At 41.8% G+C, this 12,791-nt stretch overlaps 1 protein-coding gene across 3 annotated transcripts in view; it reads left to right on the top strand.

The window, feature by feature from the left end:
- LOC109864554 (protein FAM13B) overlaps positions 1 to 12,791 on the top strand; it is a 74,475-nt gene that overhangs the window by 19,521 nt on the left and 42,163 nt on the right. The gene's annotated exons all lie outside the window — the stretch shown is intronic.

The following is a 12,791-nucleotide window of genomic DNA, read 5'->3' as shown; positions in this document are numbered from 1 at the left end:
GCGTGTTGATTCTGCCTGCGCTGATCTATCTCGTATTTCGCAAACAGTATTGGGATAGATCAGAAGTAGTTTGGCCACAACGTGTTGTCATAACATTTAAAAAATATTACCTAGGTTACATCATCTGCCGAACCCAATTTCTGCCTCTAAACCGTCTGAATTAATCTAAGTCTCTGTCAGTTTTTTTTTTTTTTGGTGAAGAAATCTTAGTCGTGCCATTTTATATCTAGCAAAGGAGTTTTATACTTCAACAAGCAGTATTTCTCAAGATTGTCAATGTGCTTGAATGCTAGCTGAGCCAGTCACATTTCATATAAAACAAATGGGATGCTGCTAACCAATCAGCTACATTGTGCTGCACACATAATGCTTTGTGCTTCCACCAAAGGCTATCTAGCTAGGTACTGTATTAGCCTCCCGAATCAGTTGCTGCTGCACTCTGCTGACCCAACATTACGATGTAGCGGAGAAACATACTGCTGATCTACAAAACGGATTTGGGGCAGCATGTCTAGCATGTAGGGTTGAATCGTGGGAAACCGATTATTGAGATTTCCACTGCCTTTTCCCGGGATAAATAACTGCTTGAAACCAGTAAATTATAATACATTATATGAACAGCATGGCGTAAAATGGAACTGTTAAATTATATGCAATATCTAAATCTGGCTTCTCTACTGCCTCTGCATGATGAATCAACGCTCAGGGTGGGGACAGACCGCCCATCTCAGTATGGCGTGCAGTTCACAGTGCATGTAGACCTACTGTACCTCGTGGTAACTTTTTTTTCTTGTGACCTGGAGGCATGAATTTGCTGCAGCCTTGTCTATGCTACAGTACTATAAAGACAGAATTCGCGTCTAATTTACCCATCTCCATCTGGCTTTCGGGGGTCACCTTATTTTTTTATTGTAAGGATTATTTTATTAAATTGCAGCTGCAGGTAAAAAAAAACAACCTTTTCACTCCAATACCAATGCTTTAAATCAGTGATAATCCTGATTTAATATATATAGTCCTATATATAGATGTCCTAGCCTACCTCTTTTCAGGTAATTCATTTCAATGCAGTGTTAGCATTATATGTTGCTAATTAATGATGGGTTATGCATAATAAGCTTCTAACTTATAGCCTCTGTGTCTTGTGCAATATGCAAGCACCGGTGCTCCGCTGGCCTCTCCCCTTAAAAAGCACTCCTTAGCTCTTGGAGTCCCATGCAGGAAAAGCTAGACTAGAATAGTTTGCTGGATGTGATTTCTTTTTAGCATTTCTCATACCAATAGACTATTAGAAGAGGGACGCAAGCTCTTGTTTACTAAATGTTATATACAGCAGCCAATAGAACTTACAGGTAGTTTGAAAGAAGAGCTAACGCGCGATGGCGGTAGGCTATAGCAGTTATTTATTCAGACCCATAACCATTCAATCTTCGTGAAGAGAAGTGAAAGCCTTCTGAATCTAGTCCTGCATTATTCAAGGATGTCATTTAGAATGATGAAAATAAAGGCAACAACTTATTTAATTTACCTGTTGAAAGCGAGGAAGGAATGAAGCAACAATCTTGAGAGAGGAGGTAGGCTAATAACATTAAGGGAAATATTATGAAAGTTATACAGTACCAGTCAAATTTGGACACGCCTAATCATTTAAGGGTAGTAACCAAAAGTGTTAAACAAATAAAATATACAGTTTAAGTCGAAGTTTACATACGCTTAGGTTGGAGTCATTACTCCAAAATGATAGTTTTGGCAAGTCTGTTAGAACATCTACTTTGCATGACACAAGTAATTTTTCCAACAATTGTTTACAGACAGATTATTTCACTTATAATTAACTGTATCACAATTCCATTGGGTCAGAAGTTTACATACACTAAGTTGACTGTGCCTTTTAAACAGCTTGGAAAATTCCAGAAAATGATGTCCTGGCTTTAGAAGCTTCTGATAGGCTAATTGACATTTCAGTCAATTGGAGGTGTACCTGTGGATGTATTTCAAGACCTACCTTCAAACTTGGCGCCTCTTTGCTTGACATCATGGGAAAATCAAAATAAATCAGCTAAGACCTCAGAAAAATTATTGTAGACCTCCACAAGTCTGGTTCATCCTTGGGAGCAATTTCCAAACGCCTGAAGATACCACGTTCATCTGTACAAACATGGTATGCAAGTATAAACACCATGGGACCACGCAGCCGTCATACCACTCAGGAAGGAGACTCGTTCTGTCTCCTAGAGATGAACGCACTTTGGTGCGAAGTGCAAATCAATCTGAAAACAACAGCAAAGGACCGTGTCAAGATGCTGGAGGAAATGGGTACAAAAGTATCTATCCACAGTAAAAACGAGTCCTATATCGACATAACCTGAAAGGCAGCTCAGCAAGGAAGAAGCCACTGCTCTAAAACCGCCATAAAAAAGCCAGACTACGGTTTGCAACTGCGCATGGGGACAAAGATCGTACATTTTTGGAGAAATGGTCTGATGAAACACAAATGGAACTGTTTGGCCATAATGACCATCGTTATGTTTGGAGGAAAAGGGGGGATGCTTGCAATCTGACGAACACCATCCCAACCGTGAAGCACGGGGGTAGCAGCATAATGTTGGGGGGGGGGGGGGATGCTTTGCTGCAGGAGGGACTGGTGCACTTCACAAAATAGATGGCATCATGAGGCAAGAAAATTGTGGATATATTGAAACATCTCAAGACATCAGTCAAGTTAAAGCTTGGTCACAAATGGGTCTTCCAAATAGACAATGACCCCAAGCATACTTCCAAAGTTGTGGCAAAATAGCTTAAGGACAACAAAGTCAAGGTATTGGAGTGGCCATCACAGCCCTGACCTCAATCCCATAGAAGATTTGTGGGCAGAACTGAAGTGTTTGCAAGCAAGGAGGCCTATAAACCTGACTCAGTTACACCAGCTCTGTCAGGAGGAATGGGACAAAATTCACCCAACTTATTGTGGGAAGCTTGTGGAAGGCTACCAAATACTTTGACCCAAGTTAAACAATACAAAGGCAATGCTACCAAATACTAATTGAGTGCATGTAAACTTCTGACCCACTGGAAATGTGATGAAATAAATAAAAGCTGAAATAAATAATGCACTCTACTATTATTCTGACATGTCACATTCTTAAAATAAAGGGGTGATCATAACTGACCTAAGACAGGGATTTTTTACTAGGATTAAATGTCAGGAATTGTGAAACTTTTATTTTATTTGGCGTATGTAAGGTGTATGTAAACTTCCGACTTCAACTGTGTTTTAGATTCTTCAAAGTAGCCACCCTTTGTCTTGACAACTTTGCACACTATTGGCATTCTCTCAACCAGCTTCATTTGGAATGCTTTTCCAACAGTCTTGAAGGATTTCCCACATATGCTGAGCACTTGGCTGTTTTTACTTCACTCTGTGGTCCAACTCATCCCAAACCATCTCAATTGGTTTAAGGTCGGGTGATTGTGTAGGCCAGGTCATCTGATGCAGCACTCCTTCACTCTCCTCCTTGGTCAAATAGCCCTTACACAGTCTGGAGATGTTGGGTCATTGTCCTGTTCAAATACAAATTGTCCAACCCGTGCAAACCAGATGGGATGGCGTATCGCTGCAGAATGTGTTAGCCATGCTGGTTAAGTGTGCCTTGAATTCTAAATAAATCACAATGGTGTCACCAGCAATGCACCATCACAACACCACCTCCATGCTTCATGGTGGGAACCACACAAGCAGAGATCATCTGTTCAAATACTCTGCGTCTCACAAATTTGACTCATCAGACCAAATGTCAGATTTCCACCGGTCTAATATCCATTGCTTGTGTTTCTTGGCCCAGCCAAGCCTCTTCTTATTGGTGTTCTTTTAGTAGTGGTTTCTTTGCAGAAATCTGACCATGAAGGCCTGATTCAGGCAGTCTCCTCTGAACAGTTGATGTCTGTTACTTTTACTCTGAAGCATTTATTTTGACTGGTAACTCTAATGACCTTAGCTCTGCTGCAGAGGATAACTCTGGGTCTTCCTTTTCTGTATTGGCCCTCATGAGAGCCAGTTTCATCATAGCGCTTGATGGTTTTTACGACTGCACTTGAAGAAACTTTACAAGTTCTTAAAATGTTCTGGATTGACTGACCTTGTCTTAAGGTAATGATGGACTGATCTTTTACCTTGTCAGCCCTTGTCACACAACAAACTAATTGGCTCAAACGCATTTAGAAGGAAAGAAATTCCACATTCACTTAACAAGGTCCACCTGTTAATTGAAATGCATTCCAGATGATTACCTTGTTAAGCTGGTTGAGGGAATTCCAAGAGTGTCATCAAGGTAAAGGATGGCTATTTTGAAGAATTTCAAATATGAAATACATTTTGATTCAACTCTTTTTTTTAATTAATTTTTTTACTACATGAATATTTTTTTATTTCATAGTTTTGATGTCTTCACTATTATTCTACAATGTAGAACATAGTAAAGATAAAGGAATGAGTAAGTGTGTCCAGAGTCTTAACTGGTGCTGTATATGCATCAGCCTACTAACTATACAAAAATAGATTTCAAATTAATTTGATACTTGTAACTCTGCAACAGAATCTCATGTTTTCTCCCTGCTTTATCATGGTTTGAATAATGTGCGTAATTCTGGTCCATATAATACAGTGCCATCATTCTTAAATGGAAGAACTTTGGAACCACCAAGACTTCCTAGACCTGGCTGCCCCGCCACACTGAGCATTCGGGGGTGAAGGGCCTTGGTCAGGGAGCTGACCAAGAACCCGATGGTCACTCTGACATAGCTCCAGAGTTCCTCTGTGGCGATGGAGTATCATCCAGAAGGACAACGCTCTACAGCACTCCACCAATCAGGCCTTTTTGTTAGTGGCCTGGCACCACTAACAAACTCTCAGCCTGAGAAACAAGATTCTCTGGTCTGATGAAACCAAGATTGAACTCTTTGGCCAGAATTTCGAGTGTCACGTCTGGAAGAAACCTGGCAACATCCCTATGGTGAAGCATTGTGGTGGCAGCATCATACTGTCGGGATGTTTTTCAGTGGCAGGCACTGGGAGACTAGTCAGGATCGAGGGAAAGATGAACGGAGCAAAGTAGAGAGATCTTTGATTAAAAACCTGCTCCAGAGCGCTCAGGACCTCAGAGAGGGGCGACGGTTTACCTTCCAACAGGACAACGATCCTAACCACACAGCCAAGACAACTCAGGATTGGATCAGGACAAGTCTGAATGTCTGAGTGGCCCACCCAGAGCCTGTACTTAAATGTACTGAGTTAAGGGTCTGAATTCTTGTGATACATTTTTGTTGTTGTTATAAATTAGCAAACATTTTCAAACCTGTTCTTGCTTTGTCATTATGAGGTATTGTGTGAAGATTGAGGGGGGGAAATGATTTAATACTATTTAGAATAAGGCTGTAACTTAACAAAATGTGGAAAGGGGTCTGAATACTCTCCGAATGCACTGTAAAACCTCACTCACCCTGTTGCATGGGTTAAAGGCTGAATGCTTGGAGGTAGGGAGCCCGTACGTCAAGGTATAATGGTCTTTGGTTGTTATTACCTAACATAATAATTAACTCCATTCCGCCATGCATGTGTTGACTGAAAATATGTTCATTTGAATTTCCGTAATGAGGAAGTAGAGTTTTAACATTATTCCAGCCACTCTGGTACTGCCATGGAAAAAAATTGAGATTAAGTAATGGAGATTATGGAATTACTGCAGTGTTGTTTATTCAAAGCAGTCAATTGTTGGGGATAGTTTTTCCGCCCCAAGCCAAAAACAACTTTTGAGAGAATAGAGAAAGTAAAGAGGCTTTGGGGTGGAGTTGAAGTTCCCTTTGTTGTCTGCATGCCTTTTTTATAATAGCCTTCTACTCCCATGGAGATGCCAAGATGTGTGTCAGTAGCAAGTGTTCAGTCATGGTCCTGAGCCTGAGAAATGGCTTCTGAATTACACCTGCCTGCCTTTATGAAGTAGCAATGGCTCCCCGACACATACGTACGCACGCACGCATGCACGCAGCAGTCTTCAGATCAGCATTAGGCAGATGTGCTGCTGCACCCTCTCAAATCTGGACCTAATCCTCGATTGCGGCCGCATATTTGCGTTCCAGAGGCAGTCACTCTTACACAGGAAACTGACTGATAAGCCACATTCCTTCCATATGACTCTCTTCTCCCTCTGTTTTGTGACCAAATAGTTCAGGGAAATGCTGTTCAGGAATGGCTTTCTGTTCTGTATGAAGAAATAATGTGTAACCGCTGTGTTTACATAACCATGGTGACGTAGCTGTGGAACCGACACCTGCGGCCATCTCCGGGGACGTCTGGGTTTCCCAACGGACCTCAAGGAGTGTTAAGACTGACTCTCCAGGCTAAGTCACTCACACCGCACAGTCAGGCAGCCAGCAGTACCTATTCCATCCTGCCTGGCCAGAGACCATAGGGAGTGGGGGGGAAGTGCTTCCTTGCCTTCAGTTTCACTGCATTTAATCAGGAGTAGTATAGCCTTGAGGCAAGGTTGGGCTAGTCATAACTGCGAGGGACTGAGCTGTGTTTATAGGAAAGGTCATTCTGTTGCACAGTGACAGTCATCTGAATAAGGCAGGGTCCTCCTATTCTGAGGAAGCTCTGCAGGGTCGATGAGGTTCAGTGTTGTACTGCTGTGGAGTAGGAGAGGAAGTGATGAAGGTATGCAGCTAATTGGAGAAGGAAACAGCAACCCAGTTGGAGTTGAGCCAGGGTAGCGGAGGAGCACTTGACAGCTCACAAGGGTCCCTGGTAATTAATCCAGGCATAAATCTCAGGTTCCCTACCAGCTTCTCTCCTCAGCTTCTCCCTACTCTGCTGCTGGAGTGGCTTGTTGTGATGGGGACATTGCCGTTACCCATCGTCTCCCTCCAGGCCTGTTCTACATAAGATACCTTTCCCTGGCCCATTCTGATGAAGCTGCTCTACTTTAGCCTGGGATCGGGCTTACATTTTTTTTTTAAATTACAGGCAAGGCATATGGCACCTGTGGGTGCCCTATAAAGTCAGCGCTGCAGACGGAATCCAGAAATTAAAACTTCTAAATGTATTGTGAATTCATTAGAAAGATCATGAATTTGCCCAAGTTAATCATAAGACCTCAACAAAAGATTTAGTATTTTCCTGCAACTTTCTGAAACTGCACAGAAATGCACCACTTTGTGTAGCCTTTAGCGATGATGCTATTCATAACGTTCTAGTATAGTTGGAAAGGCTTTTCCAAAAACCTTCTCAATTAAATGTTAACTACAAAGTAGCCTATGCCTGGCAGAATGAAATGATCATTTGCAACACAATTGGCCACTGGATTGATGCAAACACTGCAATCACATGAGCGCTAAAGAAACATTGCTAACCAAACAACGGTCTCATGCTGTTGTGCACTTGCATTAAAGGGTAGCTGCAACCAAAAATCAAATTGTCTTTATTTTTCCCAGACCTCAGTGGTCTGATGTGGTTTAAGCATGGTTGTGGACTTAGAATATCCACTTGTTTTTTTCTGTAAAATAAAGGGATTTTCTTTTTTTTTAGCGTGAAGCTTTAAAAAAATGGAAACCTGGAAAAATTAAACTGAGAGAACCGCATACCCGCTCTTGCAAGAGTGAAAACGAAGGCAGGGGAATTTGAGTGAATATTATGCTCTCCTCTATTCAATTGTATATTAGAAAATAAAATATAAGGCTAGACCTCCAATCAATCAACCGATATCACAACATGCTATACAGAAACCCAGCCTAAAACCCCAAATGGTAAGCAATGCAGATGTAGAAGCACGATAGCTAGGAAAAACTCGCTAGAAAGGCAGAAACCTAGAGAAGAACCAGGCTCTGAGGGGTGGCCAGTTCTCTTCTGGCTGTGCCGGGTGGAGATTATAACAGTACATGGCCAAGATGTTCAAACTTTCATAGATGACCAGCAGGGTCAAATAATAATCAGTGGTTGTAAGAGGGTGCAACAGGTCAGCACCTCATGAGTAAATGTCAGTTGGCTTTTCATATCCGAGCATTGAGTTTTAGACAGCAGGTGCAGTAGAGAGTAGCACGTCCGGTGAACAGTTCAGGATTTCATAGCCGCAGGCAGAACAGTTGAAACTGGAGCAGCAGCACGACCAGGTAGACTGGGGACAGCAAGGAGTCACCAGGCCAGGTAGTCTTGAGGCATGGTCCTAGGGCTCAGGTCCTCCGAGAGAAGAGAAAGAGAGGATTAGAGGGAGTGTACTTAAATTCACACAGGAGAAACACTCTAGATATAAGACTGACCCTAGCCCCCGACACAAACTATTGCAGCATAATTATTGACGGTTGAGACAGGAGGGGTTGGGAGACACTGTGGCCCTGTCCGAATATACCCCCGGACAGGGCCAACCAGGCAGGATATAACCCCCACACACTTTGCCAAGCACAGCCCTCACACCACTAGAGGGATATCTTCAACCACCAACTTACTGCCCTGAGACCAGGCCGAGTATAGCCCACAAAGATCTCCCCCACAGCACGAACCCGAGGAGGGGCGCTAACCTGGGCAGGAAGATCACGTCAGAGACTCAACCCACTCAAGTATACGCACCCGTCCCAAGGGACGGCATGGAAGAGCACCAGTAACCCAGTGACTCAGCCGCCATAATAGGGTTAGAGGCAGAGAATCCCAGTGGAGAGGGGAACCGGCCAGGCAAGGGTGGTTCGTCGCTCCAGTGCCTTTCCATTCACCTTCACACCCCTGGGCCAGACTACACTCAATCATAAGACCTACTGAAGAGATGAGTCTTCAATAAAGACTTAGAGGTTGAGACTAAGTCTGCATCTCTCACATGGATAGGATAGGCAGACCATTCCATAAAAATGGCGCTCTATTGGAGAAAGCCCTGCCTCCAGCTGTTTGCTTAGAAATTCTAGGGACAATAAAGCCTGCGTCTTGTGACCGTGTAGTTATGTATGGCAGGACCAAATCAGAAAGATAGGAGCAAGCCCATGCAATGCTTTGTAGGTCAGCAGTAAAACCTTGAAATCAGCCCTAGCCTTAACAGAAAGCCAGTGTAGAGAGGCTAGCACTGGAGTAATATTTTTTGGTTCTAGTCAAGATTCTAGCAGCCGTGTTTAGCACTAACTGAAGTTCATTTAGTGCTCTAACCAGGTAGTTGTAAAGTAGAGCATTGCAGTAGTCTAAAGAAAATAAAACAATGAATGCACAAGGTGCAATTTCAAAATTGGGTCGTGCATCATCAGTTCCTCTTGTCATGTTAGTCATTGCATACCTTAAAACTATTTATATCTTGTCAAAAATGTCCAGATCAACTAGCCCATGTCAGCCTAACTTTTTTTGTATATTTTTTTACCATAGATATTGTTGTAATTTTTTTGTCACTCAAATATCACATGAATACACATTAGACATGGAAAAATGTATAGAAGTGCAAGAAAATTTGCTTTAACTGCAAAAACTTTGAACCCCATGACAAAATGTGTAGAATTGCAGGAAATTAGCATTAAACCTGCAAAATTCTCTCCAACAAGAGGGGTGTGAACAGTTTGTGTCATGAACAGTGCCATAGAAATAGACGTGAGGGGCCCCTGAGTGGAAAAAGTTTGGGAGCCCCTGCTCTAGCCCTAGCCAAGGTTATGCCCTTTTGTTCCTCACATTGCTGTCTACCCACTGGTCCTTAGCGAACGGGCAGACTTGCTCGGGCTGAGTGGCTAACATACAGAGCCCTCTTTCTGAAACATTTCATCCTTTAGCCACCCTCAGCGGGGACATAAGAAACCGTGTGCATCCGGTTTTCAGGGGAAATGGAAAGAGCCTGTGTTTCGACTTTCCATTTTGGACGGTAATAAGGTGACACTCCATCTCAACTTCACATTTTACTGGATTAGTTGAACAGTGCTAAAGAGAACCTCCCCCGATAGTTTTTTTTTTTTCTCTCTCTCTTTGTACCTGAATGCCAAAACATTCAAGAGAGAAATGTGCTCAGTGTTTACTATTTTGTATACACCACCACACTAGGAGACATCCATGTCTTCATCACTGGAAAAGATCAATGTTTGAGATTGCTGTAATTGAAAAGCTTACAAACAGGGTTTGATTTTTTACAGTTAATTATTTTCTTCATATTTGCATATGTCGTAGCTTTGACCCAATTTTACAACTGGAGTTATTGTCTTGTGCCCGCCATCGGTTGAGACACATGCTCTTGAATACAGGGTGGGTGTCATGTTTTGGCTGATAAATGTACTAAAATGGGAATCAAATAGACATTTCTACTTTCAAATGGTACCACAAAGATGGAGGTCCACACATCAGAGAATGTTTAAATGGAATTATCTGTTGTAAATTATACTGTCAATCCTCTATAGGAAACCTATTGAAATCATATAAACACTGTACAGTTACTTCATATTCATACCTCCATGACTTATTCCACATTTTGTTTTTACAGACTGAATTCTAAATTAAAACAATTCTCAACCATCTACACACAATACCCCATAAAGACAAAGTGAAAACAAAATGTATAATTTTTTTAAATAAAGAAATATCTCAATTACCTAAGTATTCACACCCCTTTGCTATGACACCCCAAATTGAGCTCCGGTGCATTCAATTTCCTTTGATCATCCTTGATGGTACTACAACTTGATTGGAGTACACCTGTGGCCAAATCAATTGTTTGGACAATATTTAGAAAAACACCTGTCTAAATAAGGTCCCATAGTTGACCGTACATGTCAGAGCAGAAACTATACCATGAAGTCTGAGGAACTGTCGTAGATCTCTGAGAGAGAATTGTGATGAGGCATATCTGGGGAAGGGTATGAAACAATTTCTACAGTGTTGAAAGTTTCCAAGAGCACAGTGATCTCCATCATTGGGAAATGGAAAACATATGGAACTTCCCAGACTCTGCCTAGAGCTGGGTGTCCGATCAAACTGAGAAACCTGGCAAGAAGGACCTTTGTTGGCGAGGTGAACAAGAACCCATTGACCACTGACAGAACTACGGAGTTCCTTGGCTGAGATGGGAGAACCTGTCAGAAGGACAATAGTCTGTACAGCACCTCACCAATCTGGGTGGCCAGACAAAAGATTCTCCTAAGAACAAGGCACATGACAGAACGCCTGGTGTTTGCAAAAAGGCACGTGATAGACTGAGCGCATAAGGCAAAAATATTCAGTGGCCTGATGAGACAAAAGTTGAACTCTTTGGCCTGAATGAAAAGCACTATGTCTTTGTCCACCGTGAAGCATGCTGGTGGCAGCATTATACTATGGAGATGCTTTCCATGGGCAGGGACTGGCATGCAAATCCTTGATAAGAATCTGTTTCAGAGTGCAAACGACCTTAGAATGAGGGTGAAGATTTACGTTCCAACAGGATAATGGCCCCCAAGCATAAAGCCAATGAAATTCTGGAATGGCTTCAGAACAAGAGTGTGGAAGTCGCCCAGACTTGAATTCCATTGAAAATCTGTGGAAAGACTTGAAGAATTCTGTGCACTGCCGATCTAACTTAACAAAGCTTGAGGAAATCCGCAAGGGAGAATGGGAGAAAATCCAAATGTGTAAAGCTGATAGACCTACCCAAGACTCAAATCTGTATTCGCCTCCAAAGGTGCATCTACTAAGTATTGATTCAGAGGTGTGGATTCTTATGCAAATGAGATTTCTGTATTTAATTTTCAATACATTTGCAAAGATTTCTAAGAACATGCTTTCACTTTCATTATGGGGTACTGTGTGTAGATGGATGAGGGGAAATATTGAATCCAATTAGATTTTGGGCTGTAACACAACATGAGGGATGAATACTTTCTGAAGCACCATTATATATAGAATAGACATGTCTAATTAAATTGACCGGCAGCCATCTTTTGTGGTAGTAATTAGAATTGAACATTTCTATTTCAATGGTGTATCAGCTAAGTGGCAGTGGTCTGAAGGGATCAGTCCATTCTATTCGGGCAGGGACGATACCGGTATTGTGATATTCGTTACTATCGCGGCAAGAAAACAAAACATGAGGCGGATTTCACAAAAAAAAGCCCTAATGTTGTAAACATCATTATGTGGTCATTGCAGAGTCACATTTGTTTATTTTCCATGCAATAGCACACAATATTTTACAGACAGCTGGTTTTTAAAGGACCTAATAGTTAGATCTGCTTTGTGTTTTCATTTTTTCCATGGAACAAATATTGCAATACTGGTATCATCCCGGCTCTAATTTCTATGATTTTGAAAGTACACCTACCCTGTATTTAAGAGCATGTTGTCTCAACTGATGTCGGGTACAACACAGAAACCTCCGATGTAAAGTAGGGTCTAAGTTACAAAATGTGAATGTGGTTGTAGCTTATATGTGATTTTACAAAATAGTTTGACAACTCTGTTTTTTGTAAGAGTTTTAAATTATTTCAAACTCAACCTTTTATCATTTCCTGTGAATGTTTTGGCACTCTGACCACTTCCATGGGCAAAAATGTCTGGAAATTTTTGTTTAAATCAAAAGGGATGCTGTCAAAAAGTGATTGAATTGAAATGGATTTACCCGACAGCCTAGGATATTAGAAATCACATTCACTAGTCAGAAACTCTGAGGTGTCCTATTCATAGTAACAGGTGACTGTGAAACAATGTTTTCCACCTCTTGAGCTCCCTGGTACTTTCTGTTCTGTGTGATGACAATTTCAGGCATGGTGGAATTAGATGAAGTCAGCAGATACTGTTACATAATCATCTTTCATGGACAGAC

This window comes from Oncorhynchus kisutch, linkage group LG19 (assembly GCF_002021735.2).
Source record: "Oncorhynchus kisutch isolate 150728-3 linkage group LG19, Okis_V2, whole genome shotgun sequence".
Taxonomy (NCBI): Eukaryota; Metazoa; Chordata; class Actinopteri; order Salmoniformes; family Salmonidae; genus Oncorhynchus; species Oncorhynchus kisutch.
The sequence above is the reverse complement of the archived record's forward strand: the minus strand, read 5'-3'. Positions and strand labels throughout refer to the sequence as shown.